The sequence below is a fragment of the Catharus ustulatus genome, chromosome 9 (assembly GCF_009819885.2).
Source record: "Catharus ustulatus isolate bCatUst1 chromosome 9, bCatUst1.pri.v2, whole genome shotgun sequence".
NCBI lineage: Eukaryota > Metazoa > Chordata > Aves > Passeriformes > Turdidae > Catharus > Catharus ustulatus.
In genome coordinates this window covers 937,514-958,115 of record NC_046229.1, presented here as the reverse complement: position 1 = coordinate 958,115, position 20,602 = coordinate 937,514, and the positions used below count along the sequence as shown (strand labels likewise).

Here is a 20,602-nt window from a genome sequence, read left to right as displayed (position 1 = left end):
AGCTAAGGTTTTTTTTAGAGATAGTCTGCTTAAACTACCCAAATAGTTGAGATATCAACCCATGAAATGTGATAAAAACCCTACAACACAACAATTACAACACTCACCAGCTACAAAAAGCCAAAACCAACACCCAAATTAAAAAAATAATAAAAGGAATTAAAAGCTCAAGCCAAAAAACAGGCATGCTCTAAAAATATCAGGATAAATGCTGTATGTGTAATATTATAATAGCTTTTCTGTATGAATATAGTTTTTTTTCCTTTTCTTCTACTAGCAAAACTTATATCTATGTTTTTTTAGAGATAGTCTGCTTAAACTACCCAAATAGTTGAGATAATTTCCATGAAGTGTGATAAAAACCCTACAACACAACAATTACAACACTCACCAACTACAAAAAGCCAAAACCAACACCCGAATTAAAAAATAATAAAAAGAGAATTAAAACCTCAAGCCAAAAAACAGGCATGCTCTAAAAATATCAGGATAAATGCTGTATGTGTAATATTAAAATAGCTTTTCTGTATGAATATAGTTTTTTTTCTTTTCTTCTACTAGCAAAACTTATATCTAAGTTTCTTTTTAGAGATAGTCTGCTTAAACTACCCAAATAGTTGAGATAACAACCCATGAAGTGTGATAAAAACCCTACAACACAACAATTACAGCACTCACCAACTACAAAAAGCCAAAACCAACACCCGAATTAAAAATATAATAAAAAGAGAATTAAAACCTCAAGCCAAAAACCAGGCATGCTCTAAAAAGGCAAACCCAAGGAGTGGCCGTGCTGAACAGCTCCCAAAAAAAGTTTGACTGTGCATGAAAAACTCTGAATATGCAACAAGTAAATGTATTGTAAAATTTATTTAAAGGGGTGTTCCCAAACAGCCGTGTGCTCTTGTCTTTTTATGAAACCTTTTAAATTTTAACAAACCAGAAAAACCCAAACAAGAACAGTCCCTGACCCAATCCTGGCAGGGGACAGGCGCCTGGCTCTGCTTCCCGTGGGAAATGGGAATTATGGATCCCCTGGAGTGGGAATTATGGATCCCCTGGAGTGGGAATTATGGATTTCCTGGAATGGGAATTATGGATTTCCTGGAATGGGAATTATGGATCCCCTGGAGTGGGAATTATGGATTCCTTAGGGTGGGAATTATGGATTTCCTGGAGTGGGAATTGTGGATTCCCTGGAGTGGGAATTATGGATTCCCTGGAGTGGGAATTATGGATCCCCTGGAGTGGGAATTATGGATTCCCTGGAGTGGGAATTATGGATCCCCTGGAGTGGGAATAATGGATTCCTTAGGGTGGGAATTATGGATTCCTTGGAGTGGGAATTATAGATTCCTTGGAGTGGGAATTATGGATTCCCTAGGGTGGGAATTATGGATTCCCTAGGGTGTGAATTATGGATTCCCTGGGGTGGGAATTGTGGATTCCCTGGAATGAGAATTATGGATTCCCTGGAGCGGGAATTGTGGATTCCCTGGGATGGGAATTAGGGATTCCCTGGGGTGGGAATTATGGATTCCCTGGAGTGGGAATTATGGATCCCCTGGGGTGGGAATTATGGATCCCCTGGAATGGGAATTGTGGATTCCCTGGAATGGGAATTATGGATCCCCTGGAGTGGGAATTATGGATTCCCTGGGGTGGGAATTAGGGATTCCCTGGAGTGGGAATTATGGATCCCCTGGAGTGGGAATTATGGATTCCCTGGGGTGGGAATTAGGGATTCCCTGGAGTGGGAATTATGGATCCCCTGGAGTGGGAATTAGGGATTCCCAGGGGTGGGAATTATGGATTCCCTGGAATGGGAATTATGGATCCCCTGGGGTGGGAATTATGGATTCCCTGGAATGGGAATTATGGATTCCCTGGGGTGGGAATTCCCAGCAGAGCTCCCCAGGGGCAGCAGCTGGGGGAGGCAGGGATGGAATTCCGGCTGCAGAGCCATCCCAACCCATTCCTGCTCCAACAGGGGATCGAGCAAAATCCGTTTCCTGCACTAAAATCCACACCCAGGGAGTTTTCCCAACTTTTCCCACCCTCAATCCCAGCGATGCCGACCCTGCCTCATCCCCTAACTCAGTGAGTAACTTTACACACTCCCTGTCCCTGGAGCAACACCTGTGCAGGAAGGAGGGAACGCTCCAAAAGCAGATTTGGAACACACCCTAAATCCATCCTGGACATCTCCAGGAGTTACTGAAACATCCTGGATAAGCCAGGCTGCCCTGAAATGTTTTTAGCACAAAGGCAAGGAGGGCTCAACCTTCAATCTCCCTTTCCCAAACCACTTCCAAGGTTTGGAGTTGTATTTAGGAAAAATAAAACACACTAAATTAGTCCAAATAAAGCAAAATAAGTTTTTTGTAGAAAGCACCAGAATGGAATGGAAGGACCTTGAAAGGAGTAGGATTTCACACCCTGTGGGCTTGTGGTAATTAAACCTTTTATTAATTCCAGCATTATTAATTCCTACCCTGGACTAATTCCAGCTCTGGTAATTACACTTTCCTTCCCCAGATTCTGCTCTCTCCTGATGTTCAGGGATCCTCTCTGTGGTGCTGGTGGCAGAGGAGCCAGCCCTGGCTGAGCTGAGCCAGGACAAAGCAGCTCCATCCCTTCCCTAATTCCTGCAGGGGATTCCTCATCCCACTGCCCCTGCCAACCCCAGAGCTCGGTGCTTTTCCTCCTTTCAGAACCAAAATTCCCCACAGCTGAGCCCTGAGGGGATTGCCCCACATCACCCATCACACAGGGAGATCAGGCCCTGCCAAAGAGCCCAAAAATCAGATTATTTCTTGAGCAAAGGCAGAGAAATGGGGAAAGCAGCATAAAACAACCTGCTCCTTTTCAGCCCCAGCAAGCTCCCATTATCAGCTCCTGCAGTTTATTGTCTTGTAAAGAAACTCCTTCACCTGAGGAAAACAGGGGCTTTATGGAAATCAATTACAGTAAAATCCAATCCCCTCTCAATTCATGGATCTTTTGTGCAGGAAAACGCTGCTCCCTGTTTATCAGGAGCCACAGGAGGAGACATTTCCCTCACCTGCTGGAAAGGCAGAGAAAACTGCTGCAGCCTCACCCAGCAGGTTTAAAATTCCAGCATTCCAAACATCTTGGGACAACAGGACAAAAGACACAACAATTTATATTTATTTTTTTTTTTCATCTCAAAAGCTTTATCCAGTTGGCCTGGAGATGTATCCAGGGATGGATGGGATTTGGGGAAGGAATTCCTGGCTGGGATGGAATTCCCAGAGAAGCTGGAGCTGCCCCTGGATCCCCAAAAGTGTCCCAGGGATGGCGGAAGGGGGTGGGATGGGATGAAATTTAAGATCCCTCCCAACCCCTAGAATTCTGGAATCCTGGGATCTCCAGGGGAGCCAAGCAGGAGTTGTGGAACAGAGGTGGTGAAGATGCTGCCACAAAAAAACTCCAGCTCTCCTCTGTGCAATTAGCAGGATAAATCAATTTTTAATTGGCTGTTTTGCAGGATAAATTAATGATGGATTTAATTTTTTCTCCCAAAAAAGTTTTCCAAGGAATTGTTGATATCTCAGGGAGCTGGGAATAACCAGAGTGAAGAACCAGAGCCAAAATTCAGCCAGGATTAAAGGCAGCAAAGGGTTCTCAGGGACCAACCTGAGCAAACCCCAAACCCCTCCTGCTCCTCCAGTTTCATCCAGAAAACTCCAGGGAATCCCAGGTGCAGGGATCTGGCAGAGCTGGAAATTACTGAGAAATGCTGAAAACCAAGGAAGGGTGGATGGGAGCTGGGATGAGCAGGGAAACATTCCCAGAGGGTTCAGAAAACAGGGATTGTTTCCAGAGCAGCAGGGAATTCTCTCCAGGGATGGTTTCCTGCTCCTGTTTCCTTTCTCTTATCAGCAGCACAATCAACATCAACATGGAATTCCTTCCCAGTGCCCCAACTCAATCTCCAAGAATCCAATCTAAACCTCCCCTTATTTTCCCCCAAAAGATTTATTTGGAGATCAGGAGCCCTTTCTGGAGCCAGGATTCCTGCCAGGTGTTCCTGGGGGCTGCTCCCTCCTCTGACTGGGTTTCCAACACCCCAGAATTCACATTTTCTCTGCCAAAAGAGATTTGATAACAGGGACTGACTGCACTTTAAAATGGAATTAAAGAGGAAAACAACCCTCAAATTTTCTCCAGCCCAAAGCCTTTTCCCCATGGATATTGTCCTGGCACTGGCCAGGCATCCACTTTTATTTCCTTTAATTAATTCTGTGGGCTGCCTGGCTGATTTCCACAGTGTCCAGTTGCAGTCTGGGTCACTGCAATAATTAGGGAACTTCAAAGCTCTGGAATCATCTCCATTTCCAGCACCACACTTCAATTAGAAACACAGCCCTGTTAATAATTCAGGGCTTTGAAGGCACGGAGGAAGGTTCTCTCTGCATTTACAACCACGTGGAACCTCTCGACAACTTTGCCACCTCCTCACCCACATTTTGGCTTTCAGATTTGCTGCTCACCTTTCTGTGAGCTGCAGCTTTGTGGGCACGGGAACTGGGAGGTTTTGGGTTGTGTAACTCTCCCTGCCTCTACCTTGTGTTCTGTATCCCAAACTTTTGTCTCCAGCTGTGATCCCGTCCCTGTGACACGGGAATTGTGTTTATGCAAGCCCTGACGTGAATCCTTGCTGCTGGTTTGCATTTCCTCCCCGTGCTCCCACCCAGGAGAGGTGAGGTGGAATCTGCTCATCCTCTGCCTGGAAAGCAGCATCAAATCTCTGATTTCCCCAGGAGATGCCTGGATGGGAAGGGGCAATCCCAGCCTGGATCCTGCCCTGTGCCAGGTGAGACCTCACCTGAGAGCTGCTGCAGAGAGCCCAGAGCAGGCTCCAGGCTGAGCAGAGGATGGAGAAAGGGGACAGGACACAGGGAAAGGTTTCCCAGTGACAGAGGGCAGGGATAGGTGGGATTTTGGGGAGGGATTCCTGGCTGGCAGGGTGGCACAGTGCCCAGAGCAGCCCCTGCATCCCTGGCAGTGCCCAGGGCCAGGCTGGACATCAGGGTTTGGAGCAGCTGGGATGGAGGGAGGTGTCCCTGCCATGGCAAGGAGCTGGAATCTTTGATATCCCAAAAAACCATCGGAGGGGGTGGTCACAGCACTCAGGGACCTTTTCCAGCCCCAGCAATCCTGGGATTCTCCACTGAAATCACTCCATTTTACCCAGGTTACATTTTCCACACCCTGCAAGAAGCATTTTCTCCCAAATTTAGTCCCTGATCCAGGTGGGGGAAGCAGGGATGTCACTGTTCTGTTCCTGGTTGGAAATGGAAAATCAGGGATTTATTGGGTTGTGTAACAGCCTTCATCAACTTTCCTGACTGATTAAGGAACTCTGGCTCTAAATTCACAACAACAGAATTATCAGGGAGCTTCCACAGGGAATTGGTTTTATCAAAGAGAGGGGTGTGCAATATTATCTGGATTGTTTTCCTGCACAGAAATTCCCAGATAAGCAGCATATCTCCCCCAGAAATGCCTTTTAATGCTGATAATTGAATCCTCTTCATTATGTCCCCGTTACAATGGCCTGCATTCAGGTTCACACTCAGATTGGGCTAATCCTGAAATAAAATAACCAAGCATGAAAAATCAGATTTCAGCTTTTGTCTCCCGGGAATGTTAATGAGGGGAAGATTCCCTGGCTCTGCTGCAGGTCCCTGGAGACCTGAACTCCTGATCTGGGAGAGGTGCAGAAAAAGGGGAAAGAAAATTGAAGATTTATTTCTACCAATTATCAGTTTTGAATGCCCACACCTTACACCTTTGAGATACAAAGGCAAATCTTTATCTTTTCTGATAAGGTGTTTATTGATTCCAAAGATTACTATTGGCCTTGCCTTGAAATTCCCAATTTTCTTCCTGGAAATTCCTTCCTAAAGGAGCTTTTCTGAGTAAATGTTTTTGGATAATCCTAGATGATGATAATGACTCCAATTGCAAAGACATTTTAGCGACAGCAAAAGCAGATTTTTGGGGTTGGTTTGGTTATCAAAAATCTGTGTCCTGTTCCCCCACAGACAATTCAAGGAAAACCCCGGATTCTTTTTATAGAAGTGACAGAATTCCAGTAATTTGCTGCACATTAGTGGCACATGTTGAAAATTAATCATTATGCTGTTAATTGCTGGAAATTCCCTTCCTCTGACAGCTCACCCTGCAGACATTTCAGCAGGAGAGGATCCCAACAAACCAGGGAGATTTCTCTGGGAAAGGAGCTGTCTGGAAATCAGGGAATTTACATTTCTGCTTGGATCTTTGATGTGTCTTTTCTGCGAGGTAATCCCTTGGTTTAGGAGATGATGTGCTGTGAAATTTGGGGTGAAATGGGCTTTACTGGATGCTCTGAGGAGCAGTGGCTGGCACTGCTCTCCAGAGGAGCAGCAGAGAAAATGTCATTTAGCTGCTGAAGGCACCACGGAAACGAGCTGGGATTTCAGCAGGAAACTTCTGGGTTTGTTCCTCACGGGATCCTGCACAATCCCCAATTCCTCACCAGTGGTTTCCATCCCAATCCAGCTGCATTATCCCTAATTTAGCAGCAGGGAAAGGGGGGGAATGGGAGCCCCCAGCTGCAGCCAGGACAGGGAGATTTGGTGAGAGGTGACAGCTCTGAGTGACAGATGTGGAACCTCTGGCACAGGTGTGGAACCACAGAGCCCTGGAATTGTTAAAGTTGGAAAAATTGTTAAAGAACTCACAGGATCTGAGAGTTCTGCTGTCACCCAGCAGCCCTGGCCACGTCCCCAAGTGCCACCTCAACACAGTGACAACTCCAGGGATTCCTGGGACACTCCAGGGATGGGATCCAACCCTCCCTGGGCACTTCCAACCCCTGATCCCCCTTTCCATGGGGAAATTCCTGCTGTGCCCACCCTGAGCCTGCCCTGCCCACCCTGAGCTGTTCCCTCTGCTCCTGTCCCTGTCCCCAGATCCCAAATCCCCCCGGTGTCCCCTCCTGGCAGGGACTTGTGCAGAGCCACAAGGGCCCCCTGAGCCTCCTTTTCTCCAGGCTGAGCCCCCCCAGCTCCCTCAGGGATTCCCCAGCCCCTTCCCAGCCCCCTCAGGGATTCTCCAGCCCCTTCCCAGCCCCCTCAGGGATTCTCCAGCCCCTTCCCAGCCCCATTCCCTGCCCTGGTCACTCTCCATCCCCTCAGGGATCTTTCCTTTCCTCCTGTCCCTCTTGCCCCTCTCCCCTGGGATGGGACATTCCCACTGGGGCAGGCACTGCTGAAGTTCCAAGCAGGAGTTTGAGCTCATTTCTGTGTTTCCCAAACCTCTGGAATGCACACAGCAAAGTGCCTGGAATTTTCCCACTCAGCCACAGAACCTTTTCCTCTCTGAACAAAACTGGGATTTTTGGGCCATGCAGAATTCCAGTTCTGACCCCATGCCCGTTTTCCTGCCAGCCCCCACCACTCCAACAACACCTGGAGAGTTTCTATCCCACGATGTCCCCATCCTTATGGACATTCCCACCATTTCCCAGCTTTCATTTCCCTTCTCTGCTCTTTGTCATTTCTCACCTGGGCCATCCTCTCCTCCCTTCCCCATCCCAATGCTCCTGATTCCCTCTCTCCACACATCCCCTCCCCATTCCAAGCACAGCTCCCACCTCCAGACCCCTCCCCAAACTCTCCACAGCTGCCCTGGCAGTTCTGCACCCCCACAATCCTTTCCTGCCTTTCTGTCCCATGGGATTATCCTTTCTTTGCTGTGGAATTGCCCTCTCCTTTAGGAATTCCTGCAGAAACATTCCACTGACCTGCACAAACACAGATTCAGTTCTTCCCCTCGCTCATTCCCAACTAAAAACTTCTCCCTGCTCACTCCACTCTTTATATTTTAACAAAAAGCACAAAACCTTTTCCTGCCCACCAATTCCTTTGTCCATCCCTTTCCTGGCTGTGGGTGCAGGGCTGGGAGGTGCTTCCATGGCTGTGGATAAATGGGATTCTGGCAATGCCAAAGCCTGTGGTGTGCAGGGAATGTCAGCACAGGGAAACCTCAAAGGCACAACTCCCACAAACAGTGCTCAAATATGAGAAAACCGATTTAACATCAAATCTGGCATTTATCTCCTAAAACACCTCATTATCCAGGAATTCCTGAGCCTGACTCCTCTGTTTTTCAGGGGATAGCATGGAATCCTGGAATGGGAGGGATCCCAAACTGTCCCAGGGTGTCCCAGCCCAGTGTCCAGCCTGGCCTGGGACACTGCCAGGGATCCAGGAGCAGCCACAGGCTGCCCAGACAATATTTTCTCATAAAACACCACCCTGGCAGGTTGTTCCTTGAGCCTGGATTTCATTTCCCCAAGGAAATCTGCGGGTGGCACATCCTCACTTCCTTCCCACATCCCAGTTTTTAATGCTCCTGCTCTTCTGTGGTTTAAACAAGTTTTGTCAGGGTCAGGTCCCCATCAAAGGGAGGTGAATTCAGAACTCAGAATTCAGAATAATTCAGAATTCAGCACAGCCTCTCTGGCTGAAATGAGATCCTCTCCTTGCCTGGCTCTGGAATTGGGAGATTCCAGGGCAGCTCCAGGACAGCTCCTCATTTCCCAAGGAAATTATTGTGCCACAAGTCCTTGGCCTCATAAATCTGAGAAAGCAAAGCCCTGCCAGAGCTGTCCCTGCTTCAGGTGTCCCCAGGAGCAACAACTGAGCCCTTGGATGATCCTCGTGGGTCCCTTCCCACCCAGGGGATTGATCCCACGATTTCATTGTGCGACACAAACCCAGCTCCTTCTAACAATAAAATCAGAACAAATAATCAATATTGAGCAGTTGGTGGCTGTAAACTCCTTCCCCAAATCGAGTTTTCAGCTCAGGTGGTCGCTCACCCCAATATTTCACTGGAGCTCCTCCAGAGCCAGGGGTTTCAGGAATAATGGCCAGGATGTCCAAGGACTCAGGGAAAAGCAGGATGTCTGCTTGGATGCTTGGAGAGCCCCAGGAGAATCTCAGTGAGGCTGGAAAACCCTCCAGGATCCCCAAGCTGTGCCTGATCCCCTCCTTGTCACCAAGTGCCACCTCCAGGGATGGCCCCTGCAGCCCCTCCCAGCCCAGGCCACCCTTTCCATGAGGAAATCCATCAGCAGAGGGCTCCAGAACTGCATCCTCCCGATATCCTGCTCCATGATTAATCTGTCCCAGTTTTTTTTTAGGCAATTAACATGCTGTTCTTCTGGTACAAATGTTCTGTAAAAAAACTCTCACAGCTGAGCTGTCAAACACTGAAATTCAGTGCTTTGGAATGTCAGGTTTTTAACAAAGTCCCGCAGTTTGGAAAGTATAATCAGAACTTTAATGCCCAATTATGCAATCTTTGCAATGACTTTCTCCAGAGAATTTTATGGCTCGTGCTGTAAACTGGGATCAGAGCTGCACCAAATTGTTCCACTCTGGGAATGGAAGGGATGCATCCCTGAGGGAAGGGAGCTGCAGAGCTTTGGGAATTGCAGGTGGGGACAGAACAGCTCTGCCAGACTTTGGCACATCCTTTCCATTCAGCCACAGTGATTTGCTCTGGGATTTTTATTTTATTTTATTTTTTTACTATTTTCCTTGTTTGTCCCAAGCATCCCAACAAAGCAGAGGGATTTTCCTTGTCTCAGCTCGTTTAGTTCAGGCTGAGACTCCTCCCCAGAACAACCCAACAAGTGCTGGATGTCCAGAGCCACAGCCTGGAGCCAGATTAAAAAATCATAAATTTACCATCCACCCACCTGCTGCATCCAGCCTCAGCTGGATCAGGCACTGAGAGCCTCTGGGCTTTTGCTTTTTGGCAGGAAATTATAAATAACCAGCGAATTTCCATTTACAACCTGCTCTGGTGACTCCAGAAAAGGAGTTCAAGCCTGGCCCAAAGGCATGGAGCTGTAATCCAGAGGGAAGGGAAAGAGGGAATTTCCCATCCTGGACTGAATGAGGATTTTATGGGCATTTTCTGTAGCAAGTATCAAATATTGAATTGTTTGGACAACTACAGAGCAAAGCAAAGCCACCCAAATAAAATCACCCGAATAAATCTGCAGGGTTCTGCTGGAATTACAGCCCTTGGAATGTTGTCACAACACCCTCCAAATCCCAGTTTACAAAACCCAATCCTGACAGGAATTGCCAATATTGCAATTTCACCTGTTCCAGAGCCAATCCCTCAGACAGGTGAATTTTATAAAGGTTTAACTCGGTTTTTTGAGCTGCACCAATGGAATATTTCCCAGATCTTTTCCCAGAACCAACCTGAGCAATCCCTGTTTGTCATTCCCACAGTGCAAGCAGAGGAACTGAGGCTTTTCCTGGAGCTTTTCTAAATTCATTGGACAGCTGATGATTCCATCAGTTTATTTCCATTTAAATTATCCCAGCCACCCTTCTACTGACAATGACAAAAAATAAAAATGTGCATCGATGTCCCCACAGCAGCACAGGGTCCCCAACTCCTCCTTGGCATTTGGCAATTCTCTCTGGCTATTGCCAAAACACTTTATGCATTCTTAGATTATATTATGCACATTTTTATTCTATTTTATTCTCGTTTCTATTGAAATATTTCTAAAAGATTGGTGATTTAGCAGTTTTGAGACACTTGGTCACTTCTCAGTGTGTGGATTCTTTTTGGGAGACCTGGAGGGGGCAGTGGGAAGAGCTGCTGAGGGGATGGGGATGTCACCTCCAAAAACCAACAAAACCAACCCAAAACACACTGAATTTTGTCCATTAAAGTCCTCAGAGCTGGGTGACTCCAAGACAACCCTGAAAGTTCTGATTTACTACACACAGTGAGCTCTTACAACTCAGAGATGAGTCTGTTAATATTTAATAAACACATCCCTTCTCGGAGTTCTCCAGTGGCAAAATAAAAATTCAATCCCTCCACACGGCCTTAAAAAGACAAACTCATCCTATCAGGACTTAATTCAGGAGAATCCTAAAACCAGAATTATTTTATTTTATTATTTTATTTTATTTTATTTTATTTTATTTTATTTTATTTTATTTTATTTTATTTTATTTTATTTTATTTTATTTTATTTTATTTTATTTTATTTTATTTTATTTTATTCCTTGACCAGGGAGTCAGGATCCATGGGGGGAATGTGGCTGCTCCATCCTGGCAGTGTCCAAGGGCAGGACAGGGCTTGGAGCAGCCTGGGGCAGTGGAATGTCCCTGCCATGGAATGGGATGGGATTTAAGGTCCCTCCAACCCAAAGAATTCCAGGATTTTGGGTCTGAGCTGTAAGTGCTGCAGGAATTTCAATCCCCACTATTCCCTCCCAGCCTTTACAGTTTTCCAGTGTTGTCACTCCTAACTCTCCTGCAGGAGGAACCAGGAAAAAGTATCCAGAAGCTCCTCTCAGTTTCCCAGCTCAGCTTTGTGGTGAGATTCACTGATTTAAAGGCAGAAAACTGCAAACTGGGAAGGAAAATAAAAAAAGAATCTCACTGTGCTCAGTGTCAGCTGCCTACAGAAAAAAAAAAAAAATTACAGGGATCAGAAAATGAGGACAGGGATCAGAAAAAGAGGGAGAATAAGATCAGACCTCTGGCCACTGTTTGAGAGGAGGGAAAAGAAAGAATTTGGGGTGGGACATGAGAGAATCCAAACAAGAATGAAAAATCAGCAGCAGTCAGGATGATCACAGGGATGTGGAACAGAGAGAGGTGGAAAAAAACCTGGACAAAAGCTGAGGGGGGAACATTCAGTCCATAGAGACAGAAGGCACTGGGAATGCAGCACAGGAATTCAGGGACAGCTGATTTAGGGAATTTGGGGTCACTGGAAGCAGCAGTGACCTCCAGACCCTTCCATCCCCCCCAGAGGAGATCCCAGCTCCATCTGGACCAGCACTGCCCCGAGCCCAGGAGCTGCACACCAACATCTGAACCTCAGCCTCAACCAGGGAAAAACATTTGGAACAGCTTGGAGTGGATCCCATTCCTTCCTCCCACCCAGGAAAACAGATGGCATCGGGAGGATGAACAACATCCCAGCGCTGCCAGGGAATAAAACCAGGGAGCAGCGGAGCAGGCACGGCCAGGGACGGTGCTGGGCACTTCTGGGGCACCACTGCCACCCTTGTCACCTCTGGGGCACCACTGCCACCCTTGTCACCTCTGGGGCACCACTGCCACCCTCCTCACCAGCCCCAGCTCTGGGATTCCTGCTCCTGGCTGCTCCTCCTGGAATGTTCTTGGAGCTCTCCACTTCTTTGGAGCCTCAGGCTATGGAAAACTGGCCTGGATTCATGCAGAGGATATTTATTGATTGATTTATTTATATTTATTGATTGATTTATATTGATTGATTGTTTTATATTTATTTATTGATTTATTTATATTTATCGATTGATTTATATTTATTGATTTATTGATTTATTGATTTATTGATTTATTGATTTATATTTATTGATTGGTTTATTCCTCCTCTTCCTCTGCCAGCAGGCTCGTTTATAGGGATGGAGTGCAGGGAATGGAGACAAGTCCAGCAAAATGTGGGAACTCAGGGGGAGCGCTGAAAACTGTCACAAAGTCACCAGAACCAGAACCTTGGGACCTTTCCTCAACACTGCAGGACCTTTCCTCAACCTTCAGCATCGACCCACAACCTTGAGCATCTATCCTCAACCTTGTAGGATCTATTCTCAGCCTTGTAAGACCTTTCCTCAACACTGCAGGACCTTTCCTCAACCTTGTAGGATCCATCCTCAGCCTTGTAGGATCCATCCTCAGCCTTGTAGGATCCATCCTCAGCCTTGGAGGATCCATCCTCAGCCTTGGAGGATCCATCCTCAGCCTTGTAGGATCCATCCTCAGCCTTGGAGGATCCATCCTCAGCCTTGGAGGATCCATCCTCAGCCTTCTAGGATCCATCCTCAACCTTGTAGGATCCATCCTCAGCCTTGTAGGATCTATACTCAACCTTGTAGGATCTTTCCTCAACCTTGTAGGATCCATCCTCAACCTTGTAGGATCATCCTCAACCTTGTAGGATCCATCCTCAGCCTTGTAGGATCTATCCTCAGCCTTGTAGGATCCATCCTCAACCTTGTAGGATCCATCCTCAACCTTGTAGGATCTATACTCAGCCTTGTAGGATCCATCCTCAGCCTTGTAGGATCCATCCTCAACCTTGTAGGATCTATTCTCAGCCTTATAGGATCCATCCTCAGCCTTGTAGGATCTTTCCTCAACCCTGCAGGACCTTTCCTCAACCTTGTAGGATCCATCCTCAACCTTGTAGGATCCATACTCAACCCTGCAGGACCTTTCCTCTTGGGCTGTGCAAGGAATGAGCAAAGCAAATGCTCTAAAATTGGTTATTTCAGTGATAATTCAGGGGGTTTAACCCTGAGGAAAAGGGGAAAGCAGCAATGAAGTGAGGCAGGAAAGGGTTTCTCTGTTGTCACCCCATTTGAGAGGGTGACAGAGGGGTCAGACCTCAACCCTCCCCAGCAGGACACAGGAAAAAGCCAAGGGAACAGGCACAAGGAGCAGCATTGGGAATTCTGACTAACATCAGGGAAAAAAAAAAAAATCTAATTTCAGTGGCAGATTGCAGAGCGCACAGAAGCTGAGCCCCTCTGCAGGAGGAGCACCAAAGCTGGTTTTAAAGAGAGCTGGAGCCCAGCCTTGCCCATCCCCACCTTCCCAAGGATCTGGGGTAGCCACAGGTTTCCTTGCCCAGGTTCAGCCCGCTGGAAATAGATTTAAGGCAGGGCAGAGTTCACACTGAGCTCTCCTTTCCATCCTTTCATCACAGCCAGTTTCCCCGGAGTAAAAACATTCCCCTTCTCCCAAAAGGTGCAAAAAATATCCCCATTCTTCTGCTCAGCACAAATGGAACAGAAAGACAGCAGCAACCATAGTTACAGAGTCTTTTAGAATACTGAATCTATAAAAAGAGATAAAACTGTATTTTAACCAGCTTGTTCCCTGCTCAGAAACCTGACAACTTGCAGCCTTGAGTGTTTGCTTGGTTTAAACCCTATTTTTCATATTTATTTACAGCACATTCTGGAGCTCTCACTCTCCAAGTTCAAGTTTGAAACAAAGAAAGGAAAAAATAAATTACAGCGCAGTGCATATTTTACATTTGTTGCCTTCCTAGCTGTGAAATTCATTGCTGTTGTTGTGAAATTTAATCCCATTAGTCAGGAAATTGGTGGTTCAGGGGCTCACAGGTTCCATCCTGCTCGACCAGCAGGTGAATTATTTTAAGGAACTACTTTGGGATTCCAACTGTTGGTTATTGACAGCTGCCAAAACCAGGCTGGAAGCGCTTTTGCTTGAAAACTTTTTAAACTGGAGAAATCTTCTGAAAAGGGGGAATGTGTTTGGTGGAATGCTGATCTCACACAGTCAGAAAAAAAATTAATTCAGTAGAATTCAAATAAAGTTCAAAATAAGACAGAATGTTTCACTTGAATTATTTTTGATCCAAGTCATTTCCAGCACATTTTTCCTGGTTTTTTAATCCTCTCCAGTCATGGATTAGTCCCATATTCAGGAAAAGATGAACAATAAAATTCCACAGGTCCTTTCCCTTCATCATTCCCAGCTCCACTGACCCCATCCAGCCCTAAATGTTCTGTGCATCCCAGGAGTGATCCCAAGGAAGCTCCTCAGAGCTGGCTCTGGCATTAAGAGGAGGTACAAGAATGTTAATTCATATATTCCGAGATCTTTGGTATTTTTCTACAAACCAGACATTTCTGCTCACCCACTTGGCCTTAATCCTTAATTTATCCCACAAAAAACAACGGGAATGTTTGCTATGCCAGCAGATAAATATTCAAAACCTCAGGACCCAGACAAGTGCTGCTGTAACCCTGTGGGGTCTCCCTCAAATCCCACAGTTCCCATTCCAAAACTTCCCTGACCCCACAGCCCAGGCAAAGCACAGCCCCAGGGGGTGGTAGGGACAAGATATCCCAGGAACACCCTGCTGGGTTGTGCTGGTTTGAAAGTAAAAATCAGTGGGAGACTCCAAGTGAGAAATACCATTCAATAGGAAAAAAAGAGAAAAATAAAATCAAGTAATACTACAGAAGAAAAAGCACTGCCAGAGTCAGAATAGAGCCTGGCACCCTGCTAGTTAGGGTGGTGCTAGCAGTTTAGATGAAGGGGTTTTGTTGAGGTTTTGATCCTGTAGAAAGGTCTGGTAACTCTTATCCTCTGGAATCCAGTGGGTAAGGGCAGCTTTGGTGTTCCAAATCTCAGATTTTATCTGGGTAGGAAATGCTTGGCTCCTCCCCTGGCTGGAGCATCTCCCCATGGGATGATGGAATTTTATCAGCCATGCACTGGGACTCAATGGCCATGAACAGGAGAGATCTCCTGGAGGGAGGATGGGCTGGGGAAAGATAAAGAACAGTGCCCCAGCTGGTTTATAAAACATGGCAATGAACAGGAGATATCCCACAGAGATAAAGAACAATGCCCCAGCTGGTTTTACAGCTGGCCATTAACAGGAGATATCTCACAGAGATAAAGAACACTGCCCCAGCTGGTTTTACACATGGCCATTAACAGGAGATATCCCACAGAGATCAGGATCACTGCCCCAGCTGGTTTAACAGCTGGTGATAGAATCCAGACTTTTGGGCACATCTGTACATTATAACCTAGGACATGAGTTTATTCCCAGTAGGAATAATTCAGCAGCTCCCTCCTGGCCCCCTGGGCTCTTTGGAAGGTGTGATCAGAACTCCCTGAATTATTTACACCAGACAAGCCATCAGGAGTGGAAAGGATTTGGGAAGAGACAACAGGAAAACAATGTCACAGCCACAGGCAGGAATTACTCAGTGTCAGCTCTGGGTCTGTGAGGATGGAGGGGAATGTTCCAGGGGGGAACAGAGCCTGGGAAATGGAATCCCACCCCAGCTCCTTGCCTGGGAGCCAAAGGATCCTCTCTGGAGAGCTCTCCTGGAATCATGGAATGGTTTGGGATGGAGGGGATCCCAAATTCATCAGGGACACCTGCCACTCTCCCAGGTTGCTCCAAACTCCTTCCAGCCTGGTTTTCATCACCCCCCCCAGCCCCACAGAGCAGAGCTGTGACAGAATTTAATCCATGGAAGCGCTCAGTGTTGGAATTAGAGCTGCCAGTGCTGACCCAGGACTATTAAATTTTAATTTCTGGTGAGTTGCACCGAGTCAAAAATACAAATAAACACTGAGAGAGAGAGAAGTCTGGCAATGCCTGAGATGAGATGGGAGCTGCTGAGCCAGGGCTGCGAGGTGTGTGAGCATCCACTTGGAACAGACGGAATTCTGAGGGAAGGATTTCACTTTGTCACTTCCCATGAGAGCAGAAAAGCGATTATTTAGATGACAAAGAACCTGTCTTCTGGATTTAGAAGATGATTATAGGAGATGTCAGTCTGCCAGAGAAAGAAGTTCCTCCTGGTTTGGAACAAGTTAGTTTTCTTGACATTTTCCTGAGTTAATTTTTTGCTTTTAGGGGATTTTTTCTTAAGAGAAGCCATCAATCTGCAGAGAAAAAGGTAAAACCTGGGAGCTCTGCAGGGGCTGCAGTGAGGCACAAAAATGTTCTTAAGGTCTACTTGGACAGGGTTTGGAGGGGAAGGTGTCCCTTCCATCCCAAGCCATTCCATGATTCCACCAAATTCCTTTATTTTCACAAATCCACCCAATATTTCTCCTGGTTTACACCCATGGGCAGCAGCCCAGCTGTGTCCCACAGATTTCTTGCCTTGGCACACGAGGAGTTCCTCCAACCCTTGCCCAGGGATGTTGATGCACCAATAAAACAGCCTGGCCTGGTTTTAATCCTAGAAAAACCTGGAAAATCCCTGAATTAATGGGATTTTATCAGAGATCAGGGGGGATGCAAACAGAATATTCCCCCCTTCTCCTCCCACTCTGAAATATTCCAAGACAAAACCCAAACTCCCCAGCTCCCCCTTGCAGTGCAGATTTTGCCCTTTCCAAGTGGGAATGTCAGGCTGTGCTGTGACTAAAGATGAGTCACAGCCCAGAGCCCAAATCTGGGCTGGAGTTTGGCATGGAAACGTTTATTGCAGGAGTGCACAAACATTCCTCCCCAAAATCCAAATTGATGTGGAGCAGCCAAACTCCAGCATCCCAAATCATCCCCCCTCGTGTTTAAACAGGTTTAATTGGTTTGGTGTTCTTATTTGTGTGATTGGTAACTCCCAAATGAATTCTGTGTGAATAATTCCCTACATGTTCCATATGAATTTCCCACGTGTTTCATGTGAGAAATTCCCCACATATTCCATGTGATTTTCCAATGTTTTATGTGGATTTCCCACATGTTCCATGTGAAAAATTCCCCACATATTCCATGTGATTTTCCAATGTTTTATGTGGATTTCCCATATGTTCCATGGGAATAATTCCCCACATATTCCATGTGATTTTCCAAAGTTTTATGTGAATTTCCCACATGTTTCATGTGAAAAATTTCCCACATATGCCATGTGATTGTCCAATATTTTATGTGGATTTCCTACATGTTCCATGTGAGAAATTTCCCACATATTCCATGTGAACTTCCAAAGTTTTATGTGGATTTCCCACATGTTCCATGTGAATAATTTCCCACATATTCCATGTGAACTTCTAAAGTTTTATGTGGATTTCCCACATGTTCCATGTGAGAAATTCCCCACATATTCCATGTGATTTTCCAATATTTTATGTGGATTTCCCACATGTTCCATGTGAAAAATTTCCCACATATTCCATGTGATTTTCCAATGTTTTATGTGAATTTCCCATATGTTCTGTAGGAATAATTTCCCACATATTCCATGTGATTTTCCAATGTTTTATGTGGATTTCCTACATTTTCTGTGTGAATTTACAATGTTTAATGAGAATTTCCCACATGTTCCATGTGAGAAAGGAAAGGAAAGGAAAGGAAAGGAAAGGAAAGGAAAGGAAAGGAAAGGAAAGGAAAGGAAAGGAAAGGAAAGGAAAGGAAAGGAAAGGAAAGGAAAGGAAAGGAAAGGAAAGGAAAGGAAAGGAAAGGAAAGGAAAGGAAAGGAAAGGAAAGGAAAGGAAAGGAAAGGAAAGGAAAGGAAAGGAAAGGAAAGGAAAGGAAAGGAAAGGAAAGGAAAGGAAAGGAAAGGAAAGGAAAGGAAAGGAAAGGAAAGGAAAGGAAAGGAAAGGAAAGGAAAGGAAAGGAAAGGAAAGGAAAGGAAAGGAAAGGAAAGGAAAGGAAAGGAAAGGAAAGGAAAGGAAAGGAAAGGAAAGGAAAGGAAAGGAAAGGAAAGGAAAGGAAAGGAAAGGAAAGGAAAGGAAAGGAAAGGAAAGGAAAGGAAAGGAAAGGAAAGGAAAGGAAAGGAAAGGAAAGGAAAGGAAAGGAAAGGAAAGGAAAGGAAAGGAAAGGAAAGGAAAGGAAAGGAAAGGAAAGGAAAGGAAAGGAAAGGAAAGGAAAGGAAAGGAAAGGAAAGGAAAGGAAAGGAAAGGAAAGGAAAGGAAAGGAAAGGAAAGGAAAGGAAAGGAAAGGAAAGGAACAATCCAAAGCCCCCCATCCCAGCAGGCTCCAGTTTGGCTCACAGACAATGGGACATTCCCCAGAAAGGAAAAAAAGGCAAATAAAACATCCCATAATGGACTCTGAACCGATACCCCACCAAAGAAACCTGCAGTGCTTTACATTAAACAGTGATGTGGCTGCACCCAAACACTGCACACAAAAATAACCCCAAATTAAGCACTAATTAGTCCCTCAGATGCCATTAAGAGCGGTGAAAGTCACCACACAGAGCATCCCAGCTGTCCCTGCCCAAACCCTTTTTTTTTTTTACTTTATTTGAGGCTGTGAGCCCCAGAACTGCTGTTCCAAAGCAGAGCTGCAGCGTTCTGAGAGCAGCAGCAGAACAGAGCCTTTGTCTCAGCCCGGGCTGAGCTGATTTTCTCTTGTTTCAGTTGTAAGGGAGCCCAGCACGACGTGTCTGAGCCTTCCCAGCCATGTAGAAAAATGAAATACTCAGTGAACTAATTAGGGGAGCAGATGTTTTTCACACCCATGTGTGAGGCTGCGATAACATTTCTGCACTAATGAAAACAGCCCTTGCTCCCTTTTGCTCCCAAGGTATCCCATATTTTCTGATTCAAACTGTCAGGATGTTTCATTAGAGCAAAACAGGGGGAATTCTGGCCAGGAAAAGATGCAGTGATTTGTGCTGTTTAGGAAGGAGATGAAATAAAGATAATATTTTGAGTTTGAGATCAATGCCATCCATGAGTCGTGTCAAATAATCTCAGATGTCATTGGGACCTTCTAGTGACAAGTAATGGGCTAATTAGAGCAAAAATCAATCTGTTTCACAGAAAAAGAAATGAAACTCAATTCTGACATTTCCCAATGAGAGATCTTCATTTTGGAATTTGCTGTCCAGCCTCAAATTCTGACAGGTTCAGGAATTTGTAAACTGTTGTTTGTGGAGTTCTATTCCCTTTAAAGCAGACTGGGAGGTGCTGCTCAGGAAGTCCCAAGCCCTGAAAATTGTGAGACAGTAAATCTGGGGCTCATCAGGTCACTTCCCTATGCTGGAAATGGTTTTTTTTGGTCTGGATTTTGTTCCTGCTGATCCAAAAGCAAAGAGCTGAAATCGTGGAACACTCTCCAGAAGATGCAGGGCAGAGGAACTGGGTGATCTTTAAGGTCCCTCCCAACTCAAACTATTTTGTGATTGGGAAAACAGAAAACCTTGCAAAACAAAAATTCTAAAAAGCTCCAAAACCCCCCAGGTTTTGACTGACACAACCCCCCCAGCACCCAGATTTTATTTCCAAGGATAAAAAGTTTCTCCCAGCAGCAGAGGCTCTGGAAAGGCTCTTCCCACACCGGTACCTGCTGCCGACTGATCATTTTGTCCCTTCCTAATTGGCTTTGGAACAAACAAACTCATCTGCTCCCTTCCCAAATGCCACAATAACAAAACCCCAAAACAAACCCTGTGACAGATGCAGATCCTGCTCATTGTTTGCTTGCATTTTAATTAACTGCAAGCCAACCTCCTCCAGCAGATTTATATCCTAATAAAGCAGACAAAAGCTTCCTTTTGGAGATGGGAGCACTTGAAGGTTTCATTAACAATTCCGAGCTGATCCAGGCCACGTGTGACCCCGGATTTGGGATTTCCCTCTCCTGGCCAGGGCTGCCTGGGGATAAATGAGCAATTAAATGATAATTTGGGTGGTCAGACCCTGCTGTCAAGTGCACTCCACAATAATTCACTCCAGCAGATCTGCTCTGACATAACCCAGGGTGACATTTGTTTCCAGGGGAATGGGGCAGCCTTGGGAGCCCTTGGAATTCAGAGCTCTCCAGGGAATTCATCCCGGACCATTCCCGGTGGTTTCCTCCTTTTTGCTGGCACTGAGAACGCTGAGCACCCTCCAGGATCACAAAGGCATCCAAGTGAAGAGCAGGACAGGAGGATTTATCAGGGAAAAGCGGGATGAATCCCAGGACACCACTCCCAGAGCTCCCATTCCCAGGTGCTGGCTGCTGGGATGCACAGAGGGCTTTCATGGA

The 20,602-nt window shown here is 46.0% G+C and overlaps 1 protein-coding gene across 10 annotated transcripts in view; it reads right to left on the bottom strand.

Moving 5' to 3' along the window:
• The window catches only part of LRRC7 (leucine rich repeat containing 7), a 105,302-nt gene that overhangs the window by 58,336 nt on the left and 26,364 nt on the right, over window positions 1–20,602 (bottom strand). The window lies entirely within an intron of this gene.